The sequence below is a fragment of the Carassius gibelio genome, chromosome A12 (genome assembly GCF_023724105.1).
Source record: "Carassius gibelio isolate Cgi1373 ecotype wild population from Czech Republic chromosome A12, carGib1.2-hapl.c, whole genome shotgun sequence".
Classification (NCBI taxonomy): Eukaryota; Metazoa; Chordata; class Actinopteri; order Cypriniformes; family Cyprinidae; genus Carassius; species Carassius gibelio.
In genome coordinates this window covers 21484027-21496526 of record NC_068382.1, presented here as the reverse complement: position 1 = coordinate 21496526, position 12500 = coordinate 21484027, and the positions used below count along the sequence as shown (strand labels likewise).

Here is a 12500-nt window from a genome sequence, read left to right as displayed (position 1 = left end):
TAGGTTAGCTCATTCTTTCAAGTCATATGTATTCAGAGTGACCCCTACTTTCACTGTATTAATATTCAAGGCATTTTACTGTATAGTTTTGGAGAAAACTAAAAGCAAATTCACCCAAAACATCAAAATCCATTGTTGCACTTACACTTTTTCCCATTTTCCAAAATTCATAAAAGGTGTTCCTTTATAGGTTAGCTGATTCTTTCAAGTCATATGTATTCAGAGTGACCCCTACTATTACTGTATTAATATTCAAGGCATTTTACTGTATAGTTTTGGAGAAAACTAAAAGCAAATTCCCGCAAAACATCAATCTCCATTGTTGCACTTAAACTTTTTCCCATTTTCAAAAATTCATATAAAGTGTTCCTTTATAGGTTAGCTCATTCTTTTAATGTATATGTATTCAGAGTGACCCAGACTCCCACTGTATTAATATTCAAGGCATTTTACTGTATAGTTTTGGAGAAAACTAAAAGCAAATTCACCCAAAACATCAAACTCCATTGTAGCACTTATACTTTTTCCCATTTTCCAAAATTCATAAAAGGTGTTCCTTTATAGGTTAGCTGATTCTTTCAAGTCATATGTATTCAGAGTGACCCCTACTATCACTGTATTAATATTCAAGGCATTTTACTGTATAGTTTTGGAGAAAACTAAAAGCAAATTCCCGCAAAACATCAATCTCCATTGTTGCACTTAAACTTATTCCCATTTTCAAAAATTCATATAAAGTGTTCCTTTATAGGTTAGCTCATTCTTTTAATGTATATGTATTCAGAGTGACCCAGACTACCACTGTATTAATTATCAAGGGATTTTACTGTATAGTTTTGGAGAAAACTAAAAGCAAATTCTCCCAAAACATCAAAATCCATTGTTGCACTTAGACTTTTTCCCATTTTCCAAAATTCATAAAAGGGGTTCCTTTATAGGTTAGCTCATTCTTTCAAGTCATTTGTATTCAGAGTGACCCCTACTATCACTGTATTAATATTCAAGGCATTTTACTGTATAGTTTTGGAGAAAACTAAAAGCAAATTCCCGCAAAACATCAATCTCCATTGTTGCACTTAAACTTATTCCCATTTTCAAAAATTCATATAAAGTGTTCCTTTATAGGTTAGCTCATTCTTTTAATGTATATGTATTCAGAGTGACCCAGACTACCACTGTATTAATTATCAAGGGATTTTACTGTATAGTTTTGGAGAAAACTAAAAGCAAATTCACCCAAAACATCAAAATCCATTGTTGCACTTACACTTTTTCCCATTTTCCAAAATTCATAAAAGGTGTTCCTTTATAGGTTAGCTCATTCTTTCAAGTCATATGTATTCAGAGTGACCCCTACTTTCACTGTATTAATATTCAAGGCATTTTACTGTATAGTTTTGGAGAAAACTAAAAGCAAATTCACCCAAAACATCAAAATCCATTGTTGCACTTACACTTTTTCCCATTTTCCAAAATTCATAAAAGGTGTTCCTTTATAGGTTAGCTGATTCTTTCAAGTCATATGTATTCAGAGTGACCCCTACTATTACTGTATTAATATTCAAGGCATTTTACTGTATAGTTTTGGAGAAAACTAAAAGCAAATTCCCGCAAAACATCAAAATTCCATTGTTGCACTTAGACTTTTTCCCATTTTCCAAAATTCATAAAAGGTGTTCCTTTATAGGTTAGCTCATTCTTTCAAGTCATATGTATTCAGAGTGACCCCTACTATCACTGTATTAATATTCAAGGCATTTTACTGTATAGTTTTGGAGAAAACTAAAAGCAAATTCACCTAAAACATCAAAATTCCATTGTTGCACTTAGACTTTTTCCCATTTTCCAAAATTCATAAAAGGGGTTCCTTTATAGGTTAGCTCATTCTTTCAAGTCATATGTATTCAGAGTGACCCCTACTATCACTGTATTAATATTCAAGGCATTTTACTGTATAGTTTTGGAGAAAACTAAAAGCAAATTCACGCAAAACATCAATCTCCATTGTTGCACTTAAACTTATTCCCATTTTCAAAAATTCATATAAAGTGTTCCTTTATAGGTTAGCTCATTCTTTTAATGTATATGTATTCAGAGTGACCCAGACTACCACTGTATTAATTATCAAGGGATTTTACTGTATAGTTTTGGAGAAAACTAAAAGCAAATTCTCCCAAAACATCAAAATCCATTGTTGCACTTAGACTTTTTCCCATTTTCCAAAATTCATAAAAGGGGTTCCTTTATAGGTTAGCTCATTCTTTCAAGTCATTTGTATTCAGAGTGACCCCTACTATCACTGTATTAATATTCAAGGCATTTTACTGTATAGTTTTGGAGAAAACTAAAAGCAAATTCCCGCAAAACATCAATCTCCATTGTTGCACTTAAACTTATTCCCATTTTCAAAAATTCATATAAAGTGTTCCTTTATAGGTTAGCTCATTCTTTTAATGTATATGTATTCAGAGTGACCCAGACTACCACTGTATTAATTATCAAGGGATTTTACTGTATAGTTTTGGAGAAAACTAAAAGCAAATTCACCCAAAACATCAAAATCCATTGTTGCACTTACACTTTTTCCCATTTTCCAAAATTCATAAAAGGTGTTCCTTTATAGGTTAGCTCATTCTTTCAAGTCATATGTATTCAGAGTGACCCCTACTTTCACTGTATTAATATTCAAGGCATTTTACTGTATAGTTTTGGAGAAAACTAAAAGCAAATTCACCCAAAACATCAAAATCCATTGTTGCACTTACACTTTTTCCCATTTTCCAAAATTCATAAAAGGTGTTCCTTTATAGGTTAGCTGATTCTTTCAAGTCATATGTATTCAGAGTGACCCCTACTATCACTGTATTAATATTCAAGGCATTTTACTGTATAGTTTTGGAGAAAACTAAAAGCAAATTCCCGCAAAACATCAATCTCCATTGTTGCACTTAAACTTTTTCCCATTTTCAAAAATTCATATAAAGTGTTCCTTTATAGGTTAGCTCATTCTTTTAATGTATATGTATTCAGAGTGACCCAGACTCCCACTGTATTAATATTCAAGGCATTTTACTGTATAGTTTTGGAGAAAACTAAAAGCAAATTCACCCAAAACATCAAACTCCATTGTAGCACTTATACTTTTTCCCATTTTCCAAAATTCATAAAAGGTGTTCCTTTATAGGTTAGCTGATTCTTTCAAGTCATATGTATTCAGAGTGACCCCTACTATCACTGCATTAATATTCAAGGCATTTTACTGTATAGTTTTGGAGAAAACTAAAAGCAAATTCCCGCAAAACATCAATCTCCATTGTTGCACTTAAACTTTTTCCCATTTTCAAAAATTCATATAAAGTGTTCCTTTATAGGTTAGCTCATTCTTTTAATGTATATGTATTCAGAGTGACCCAGACTACCACTGTATCAATTATCAAGGGATTTTACTGTATAGTTTTGGAGAAAACTAAAAGCAAATTCACCCAAAACATCAAAATCCATTGTTGCACTTACACTTTTTCCCATTTTCCAAAATTCATAAAAGGTGTTCCTTTATAGGTTAGCTCATTCTTTCAAGTCATATGTATTCAGAGTGACCCCTACTATCACTGTATTAATATTCAAGGCATTTTACTGTATAGTTTTGGAGAAAACTAAAAGCAAATTCCCGCAAAACATCAATCTCCATTGTTGCACTTAAACTTTTTCCCATTTTCAAAAATTCATATAAAGTGTTCCTTTATAGGTTAGCTCATTCTTTTAATTTATATGTATTCAGAGTGACCCAGACTACCACTGTATTAATTATCAAGGCATTTTACTGTATAGTTTTGGAGAAAACTAAAAGCAAATTCACCCAAAACATCAAAATCCATTGTTGCACTTACACTTTTTCCCATTTTCCAAAATTCATAAAAGGGGTTCCTTTATAGGTTAGCTCATTCTTTCAAGTCATATGTATTCAGAGTGACCCCTACTATCACTGTATTAATATTCAAGGCATTTTACTGTATAGTTTTGGAGAAAACTAAAAGCAAATTCCCGCAAAACATCAATCTCCATTGTTGCACTTAAACTTATTCCCATTTTCAAAAACTCATATAAAGTGTTCCTTTATAGGTTAGCTCATTCTTTTAATGTATATGTATTCAGAGTGACCCAGACTACCACTGTATTAATTATCAAGGGATTCTACTGTATAGTTTTGGAGAAAACTAAAAGCAAATTCACCCAAAACATCAAAATCCATTGTTGCACTTAGACTTTTTCCCATTTTCCAAAATTCATAAAAGGTGTTCCTTTATAGGTTAGCTCATTCTTTCAAGTCATATGTATTCAGAGTGACCCAGACTACCACTGTATTAATTATCAAGGCATTTTACTGTATAGTTTTGGAGAAAACTAAAAGCAAATTCACCCAAAACATCAAAATCCATTGTTGCACTTAGACTTTTTCCCATTTTACAAAATTCATAAAAGGGGTTCCTTTATAGGTTAGCTCATTCTTTCAAGTCATATGTATTCAGAGTGACCCCTACTATCACTGTATTAATATTCAAGGCATTTTACTGTATAGTTTTGGAGAAAACTAAAAGCAAATTCACGCAAAACATCAATCTCCATTGTTGCACTTACACTTTTTCCCATTTTCCAAAATTCATAAAAGGTGTTCCTTTATAGGTTAGCTCATTCTTTCAAGTCATATGTATTCAGAGTGACCCCTACTATCACTGTATTAATATTCAAGGCATTTTACTGTATAGTTTTGGAGAAACTAAAAGCAAATTCACCCTAAAAAAAATGCATCCTAGCAATTGTAGTTTGTCCCATTTTCCAACACTCATAAAAAGGTTTGCTTTATAGGTTAGCTCATTTCTTCAGTGGACATGTATTCAGAGTGACCCTGACTATCGCTGTATTAATATTCAAGGCATTTTACTGTATATTTTTTGAGAAAACTAAAATCAAATTCCCCCCAAAAAACTAAATGCATCCTAGCAATTGCACTGTGTCCCATTTTCCAACACTCATAAAAAGGTTTCCTTTATAGGTTAGCTCATTCTTTCAGTGGACATGTATTCAGAGTGACCCTGACTATCAATATATTCATTGTCAAGTTTTTTTACTGTATAATGTTTGAAAAGACTAAAAGCAAATTCACCAAAAACATCAAACTCAGTTGTTGCACTTGCATTTATTCCCTTATTACAACATTCATAAAAAGGTGTTCCTTTATAGGTTAGCTCATTCTTTCAAGTCATATGTATTCAGAGTGACCATAACTATCGCTGTATTCATTTATAAGGCATTTTACTGTATAGTTCTTGAGAAAACTAAAAGCAAAATCATCGAAAACAACAAAATGCACGACACTCCTCCGCCGCCCAGTGGATGGCGACGGCTCTCCCAGTTTTGGGCAGCCGGGAGGAGTCCCCGTTCTCTGCTCATCCCCTTTCCGGGGGATGGCAGCAGGCTCCGGCCCCTGGCGAACGGTGCCATCTCCTCCGCTCCCTCAAGCGTCCACGGCGGCACACTCCCTCGCCCTGCTCGATGGCACCGCAGACTCACCACAGCGACAAGTTATCTTCAGCAGCGCGTCCCTCCTTCCTCCCAGGTTTCGGCACCAGTGTAACACTATAAAAGCTTCTGAATCTTGGGAAGGAGGCGGGAACCAGCGGACATTCAAAATAAGCTTTAATAATAAAATTAACACAAAACAGCACGACAGCCACGGCTGCAATTCAACCTAATGGAACTTAAACAAGAGTTTCATCAAGACTGAAAAACCGAAATAAGATGTGATAGGGATTATTTAACCTATATTATGACATTTCACAGATACAAATGCAAATATGTAATTTTTTATGCAGTGAAACAAAAACCTAATATGAGAAGATGATTTAAGGTGTACGCATCAGTGTGCAGAAGACAGTCAATAATTGTTCACAGGTGTTGAAGCCACACTAGGCACTGTTGTGCAGTCTGATGGGATATACAACAGTATGCCCAAAGTGCTATTATTCCTTAAGATGCACAAAGTTGTTTTCTAAAACAAGAAAGGCAAAAAAAGAAGAAGAAAAAACCCACAAATAAATGTATAATATATATAAATATCATGTATTTATATAAAATGCATAATGTTTATAAAAGTACAAAGAATATGATAAAATAAAGATTAGTAAAATTAAAAATTAAAAAATTTGTGTTGTCACCTAGCTTACCATGTGTAATCTTGTTGTATCTTGTTGTATCAATGGATTTTAATTGAGATTGATCATTCTAAAATCCGTTTTAATACAATTATAATCGATCAGTTACATGTAAGGAGAAACAAGAAATTGCAGCTAAGCAAACCTATTCAACAGACTTATGATTATGGGAAACAAACAAAGCAAAACAAATAATTGCTTTTCAAGCATAATCACCATTAACAATACAACAACCTCAGGGCTATAAAAGCAAAGACATAAGAAATTTAACTAAAAATTATAAACCATGGACACAAATAAGGACTTCTCAGAGGTAATTAACCTAATCATTTTCTATGGTTAAAATTAAGATTTGAACTTAATTAAATGTGACACTAATAATTAAAATGTAAGAAGAGGTTGAGTGTATCAGGAGGGTATTTCCTATTTCCACCTTATGGGTGTTTGAAAATTGGTAATGGTGCAACTGGTAGAATGAACTTTTTTTTTAAGTGATTTTGCCATTAATCTTATTCAAAACCATACAGTCAAAATAAAAAAAATATGATCATCCCACCCCTATCAGGAATGCTGAATCCCTGACAATTTTCAAGAGACAGCTGAAAGCTCATCTCTTTCAAAACTACTTGGCTTCATCGAAAAAAAACAACAACTCTATTTATTCCTTCTTTTTCTAGCTTTTACTTATTTGAACAATGTCTAAAACTTGGTATTACAAGCACTTCCTGTGTCTGTTTGCCTCTAAGAAGAATCACTTTATGTATCCCGAAATTGTGAGTCGCTTTGGATAAAAGCGTCTACAAAATGACTAAATGTAAATCCATCCATCCATCATCTTCCACTTATACGGGGCCGGGTCGCGGGGGCAACAGTCTAAGCAGAGACGCCCAGACTTCCCTCTCCCAAGCCACTTCTTCCTGTCACGCTGTCAGACTCTGTTTTCCTGGGTGTCCCCTAGTGAGCTCACTTCTCCTTAGGCACTTCACCATAGGCACTTTAATTCCGCAAGTCTGGTCGTGTCGTCACAGTAATTGCACTCCAATTAAATCGCACAGGTGCTGACAATCCTTTGTCATTAGTCTCCCTATATAGAGCTGTCTTTCTCTGTTGTCTGTATGGAGTCCTTATCCTATGTGTCTATGTTCACGTCTCCCGAGACTTCACCTACCTTCTCGTTCCTCCGAGTTTCCCGTTTCATCCGGTTCCCTCTTTTGGTTTGTTTGTCTATCAAGACTGTTTATTTTGTATTTACCCTTCTGTTAATAAAACCCATACCTTGCTATTGGATCCTGCCCTCTCCGTGTGTTTATCCTAAACCCAACCGTCACACTTCCAGGTCAGCCGGGAGACATAGTCCCTCCAGCGTGTCCTAGGTCTTCTCCAGGACTCTGCTTCTGCTTTGAAAATGAATCCAGTGATAGTATGGGTCACTCTGAAAACATATGATTTGAAAGAATAAAGCAACCCTAAAAGAATGAGCTAACCTATAAATCAACCCTTTTTATGAATGTTGGAAAATGGGAAAAAGTGTAAGTGCTACAATGGAGTTTGATGTTTTGGGTGAATTTGCTTTTAGTTTTCTCCAAAACTATACAGTAAAATGCCTTGAATATTAATACAGTGATAGTAGGGGTCACTCTGAATACATATGACTTGAAAGAATCAGCTAACCTATAAAGGAACACCTTTTATGAATTTTGGAAATTGGGAAAAAGTATAAGTGCTACAATGGAGTTTGATGTTTTAGGTGAATTTGCTTTTAGTTTTCTCCAAAACTATACAGTAAAATGCCTTGAATATTAATACAGTGAAAGTAGGGGTCACTCAGAATACATATGACTTGAAAGAATGAGCTAACCTATATAGGAACACCTTTTATGAATTTTGGAAAATGGGAAAAAGTCTAAGTGCAACAATGGATTTTGATGTTTTGGGTGAATTTGCTTTTAGTTTTCTCCAAAACTATACAGTAAAATGCCTTGAATATTAATACAGTGAAAGTAGGGGTCACTCAGAATACATATGACTTGAAAGAATGAGCTAACCTATATAGGAACACCTTTTATGAATTTTGGAAAATGGGAAAAAGTGTAAGTGCAACAATGGATTTTGATGTTTTGGGTGAATTTGCTTTTAGTTTTCTCCAAAACTATACAGTAAAATCCCTTGATAATTGATACAGTGGTAGTCTGGGTCACTCTGAATACATATACATTAAAAGAATGAGCTAACCTATAAAGGAACACTTTATATGAATTTTTGAAAATGGGAAAAAGTTTAAGTGCAACAATGGAGATTGATGTTTTGCGGGAATTTGCTTTTAGTTTTCTCCAAAACTATACAGTAAAATGCCTTGAATATTAATACAGTGATAGTAGGGGTCACTCTGAATACATATGACTTGAAAGAATCAGCTAACCTATAAAGGAACACCTTTTATGAATTTTGGAAATTGGGAAAAAGTATAAGTGCTACAATGGAGTTTGATGTTTTAGGTGAATTTGCTTTTAGTTTTCTCCAAAACTTTACAGTAAAATCCCTTGATAATTAATACAGTGGGAGTCTGGGTCACTCTGAATAAATATACATTAAAAGAATGAGCTAACCTATAAAGGAACACTTTATATGAATTTTTGAAAATGGGAATAAGTTTAAGTGCAACAATGGAGATTGATGTTTTGCGGGAATTTGCTTTTAGTTTTCTCCAAAACTATACAGTAAAATGCCTTGAATATTAATACAGTGATAGTAGGGGTCACTCTGAATACATATGACTTGAAAGAATGAGCTAACCTATAAAGGAACACCTTTTATGAATTTTGGAAAATGGGAAAAAGTGTAAGTGCAACAATGGATTTTGATGTTTTGCGGGAATTTGCTTTTAGTTTTCTCCAAAACTATACAGTAAAATCCCTTGATAATTAATACAGTGGGAGTCTGGGTCACTCTGAATACATATACATTAAAAGAATGAGCTAACCTATAAAGGAACACTTTATATGATTTTTTGAAAATGGGAAAAAGTTTAAGTGCAACAATGGATTTTGATGTTTTGCGGGAATTTGCTTTTAGTTTTCTCCAAAACTATACAGTAAAATGCCTTGAATATTAATACAGTGATAGTAGGGGTCACTCTGAATACATATGACTTGAAAGAATCAGCTAACCTATAAAGGAACACCTTTTATGAATTTTGGAAAATGGGAAAAAGTGTAAGTGCTACAATGGAGTTTGATGTTTTGGGTGAATTTGCTTTTAGTTTTCTCCAAAACTATACAGTAAAATGCCTTGATAATTAATACAGTGGTAGTCTGGGTCACTCTGAATACATATACATTAAAAGAATGAGCTAACCTATAAAGGAACACTTTATATGAATTTTTGAAAATGGGAAAAAGTTTAAGTGTAACAATGGAGATTGATGTTTTGCGGGAATTTGCTTTTAGTTTTCTCCAAAACTATACAGTAAAATGCCTTGAATATTAATACAGTGATAGTAGGGGTCACTCTGAATACATATGACTTGAAAGAATCAGCTAACCTATAAAGGAACACCTTTTATGAATTTTGGAAATTGGGAAAAAGTATAAGTGCTACAATGGAGTTTGATGTTTTAGGTGAATTTGCTTTTAGTTTTCTCCAAAACTATACAGTAAAATGCCTTGAATATTAATACAGTGAAAGTAGGGGTCACTCAGAATACATATGACTTGAAAGAATGAGCTAACCTATATAGGAACACCTTTTATGAATTTTGGAAAATGGGAAAAAGTGTAAGTGCAACAATGGATTTTGATGTTTTGGGTGAATTTGCTTTTAGTTTTCTCCAAAACTATACAGTAAAATCCCTTGATAATTGATACAGTGGTAGTCTGGGTCACTCTGAATACATATACATTAAAAGAATGAGCTAACCTATAAAGGAACACTTTATATGAATTTTTGAAAATGGGAAAAAGTTTAAGTGCAACAATGGAGATTGATGTTTTGCGGGAATTTGCTTTTAGTTTTCTCCAAAACTATACAGTAAAATGCCTTGAATATTAATGCAGTGATAGTAGGGGTCACTCTGAATACATATGACTTGAAAGAATCAGCTAACCTATAAAGGAACACCTTTTATGAATTTTGGAAAATGGGAAAAAGTATAAGTGCTACAATGGAGTTTGATGTTTTGGGTGAATTTGCTTTTAGTTTTCTCCAAAACTATACAGTAAAATGCCTTGAATATTAATACAGTGGGAGTCTGGGTCACTCTGAATACATATACATTAAAAGAATGAGCTAACCTATAAAGGAACACTTTATATGAATTTTTGAAAATGGGAAAAAGTTTAAGTGCAACAATGGAGATTGATGTTTTGCGGGAATTTGCTTTTAGTTTTCTCCAAAACTATACAGTAAAATGCCTTGAATATTAATACAGTGATAGTAGGGGTCACTCTGAATACATATGACTTGAAAGAATCAGCTAACCTATAAAGGAACACCTTTTATGAATTTTGGAAATTGGGAAAAAGTATAAGTGCTACAATGGAGTTTGATGTTTTAGGTGAATTTGCTTTTAGTTTTCTCCAAAACTATACAGTAAAATCCCTTGATAATTAATACAGTGGTAGTCTGGGTCACTCTGAATACATATGACTTGAAAGAATCAGCTAACCTATAAAGGAACACCTTTTATGAATTTTGGAAAATGGGAAAAAGTATAAGTGCTACAATGGAGTTTGATGTTTTGGGTGAATTTGCTTTTAGTTTTCTCCAAAACTATACAGTAAAATGCCTTGAATATTAATACAGTGGGAGTCTGGGTCACTCTGAATACATATACATTAAAAGAATGAGCTAACCTATAAAGGAACACTTTATATGAATTTTTGAAAATGGGAAAAAGTTTAAGTGCAACAATGGAGATTGATGTTTTGCGGGAATTTGCTTTTAGTTTTCTCCAAAACTATACAGTAAAATGCCTTGAATATTAATACAGTGATAGTAGGGGTCACTCTGAATACATATGACTTGAAAGAATCAGCTAACCTATAAAGGAACACCTTTTATGAATTTTGGAAATTGGGAAAAAGTATAAGTGCTACAATGGAGTTTGATGTTTTAGGTGAATTTGCTTTTAGTTTTCTCCAAAACTATACAGTAAAATGCCTTGAATATTAATACAGTGAAAGTAGGGGTCACTCAGAATACATATGACTTGAAAGAATGAGCTAACCTATATAGGAACACCTTTTATGAATTTTGGAAAATGGGAAAAAGTGTAAGTGCAACAATGGATTTTGATGTTTTGGGTGAATTTGCTTTTAGTTTTCTCCAAAACTATACAGTAAAATGCCTTGAATATTAATACAGTGAAAGTAGGGGTCACTCTGAATACATATGACTTGAAAGAATCAGATAACCTATAAAGGAACACCTTTTATGAATTTTGGAAAATGGGAAAAAGTGTAAGTGCAACAATGGATGTTGATGTTTTGGGTGAATTTGCTTTTAGTTTTCTCCAAAACTATACAGTAAAATCCCTTGATAATTAATACAGTGGTAGTCTGGGTCACTCTGAATACATATACATTAAAAGAATGAGCTAACCTATAAAGGAACACTTTATATGAATTTTTGAAAATGGGAATAAGTTTAAGTGCAACAATGGAGATTGATGTTTTGCGGGAATTTGCTTTTAGTTTTCTCCAAAACTATACAGTAAAATGCCTTGAATATTAATACAGTGATAGTAGGGGTCACTCTGAATACAAATGACTTGAAAGAATGAGCTAACCTATAAAGGAACCCCTTTTATGAATTTTAGAAAATGGGAAAAAGTCTAAGTGCAACAATGGATTTTGATGTTTTGGGAGAATTTGCTTTTAGTTTTCTCCAAAACTATACGGTAAAATCCCTTGATAATTAATACAGTGGTAGTCTGGGTCACTCTGAATACATATACATTAAAAGAATGAGCTAACCTATAAAGGAACACTTTATATGAATTTTTGAAAATGGGAATAAGTTTAAGTGCAACAATGGAGATTGATGTTTTGCGTGAATTTGCTTTTAGTTTTCTCCAAAACTATACAGTAAAATGCCTTGAATATTAATACAGTGATAGTAGGGGTCACTCTGAATACATATGACTTGAAAGAATGAGCTAACCTATAAAGGAACCCCTTTTATGAATTTTGGAAAATGGGAAAAAGTCTAAGTGCAACAATGGATTTTGATGTTTTGGGTGAATTTGCTTTTAGTTTTCTCCAAAACTATACAGTAAAATGCCTTGATAATTAA

The 12500-nt window shown here is 33.3% G+C and overlaps 1 protein-coding gene and 1 long non-coding RNA gene across 2 annotated transcripts in view; both read right to left on the bottom strand.

Moving 5' to 3' along the window:
• LOC128025456 (kinesin-like protein KIF19) overlaps window positions 1–12500 on the bottom strand; it is a 58543-nt gene that overhangs the window by 43021 nt on the left and 3022 nt on the right. The gene's annotated exons all lie outside the window — the stretch shown is intronic.
• Window positions 8734–12500, bottom strand: part of LOC128025471 (uncharacterized) — a 5543-nt gene continuing 1776 nt past the window's right edge. Inside the window, exons 2-3 of the long non-coding RNA XR_008186161.1 lie at window positions 12369–12500; window positions 8734–9002 (exon numbers count right to left, since the gene is read on the bottom strand). The exon at window positions 12369–12500 is cut by the window's right edge and continues 55 nt beyond it. This is a non-coding gene — a long non-coding RNA (uncharacterized LOC128025471). The remainder of the gene's footprint in view (window positions 9003–12368) is intronic.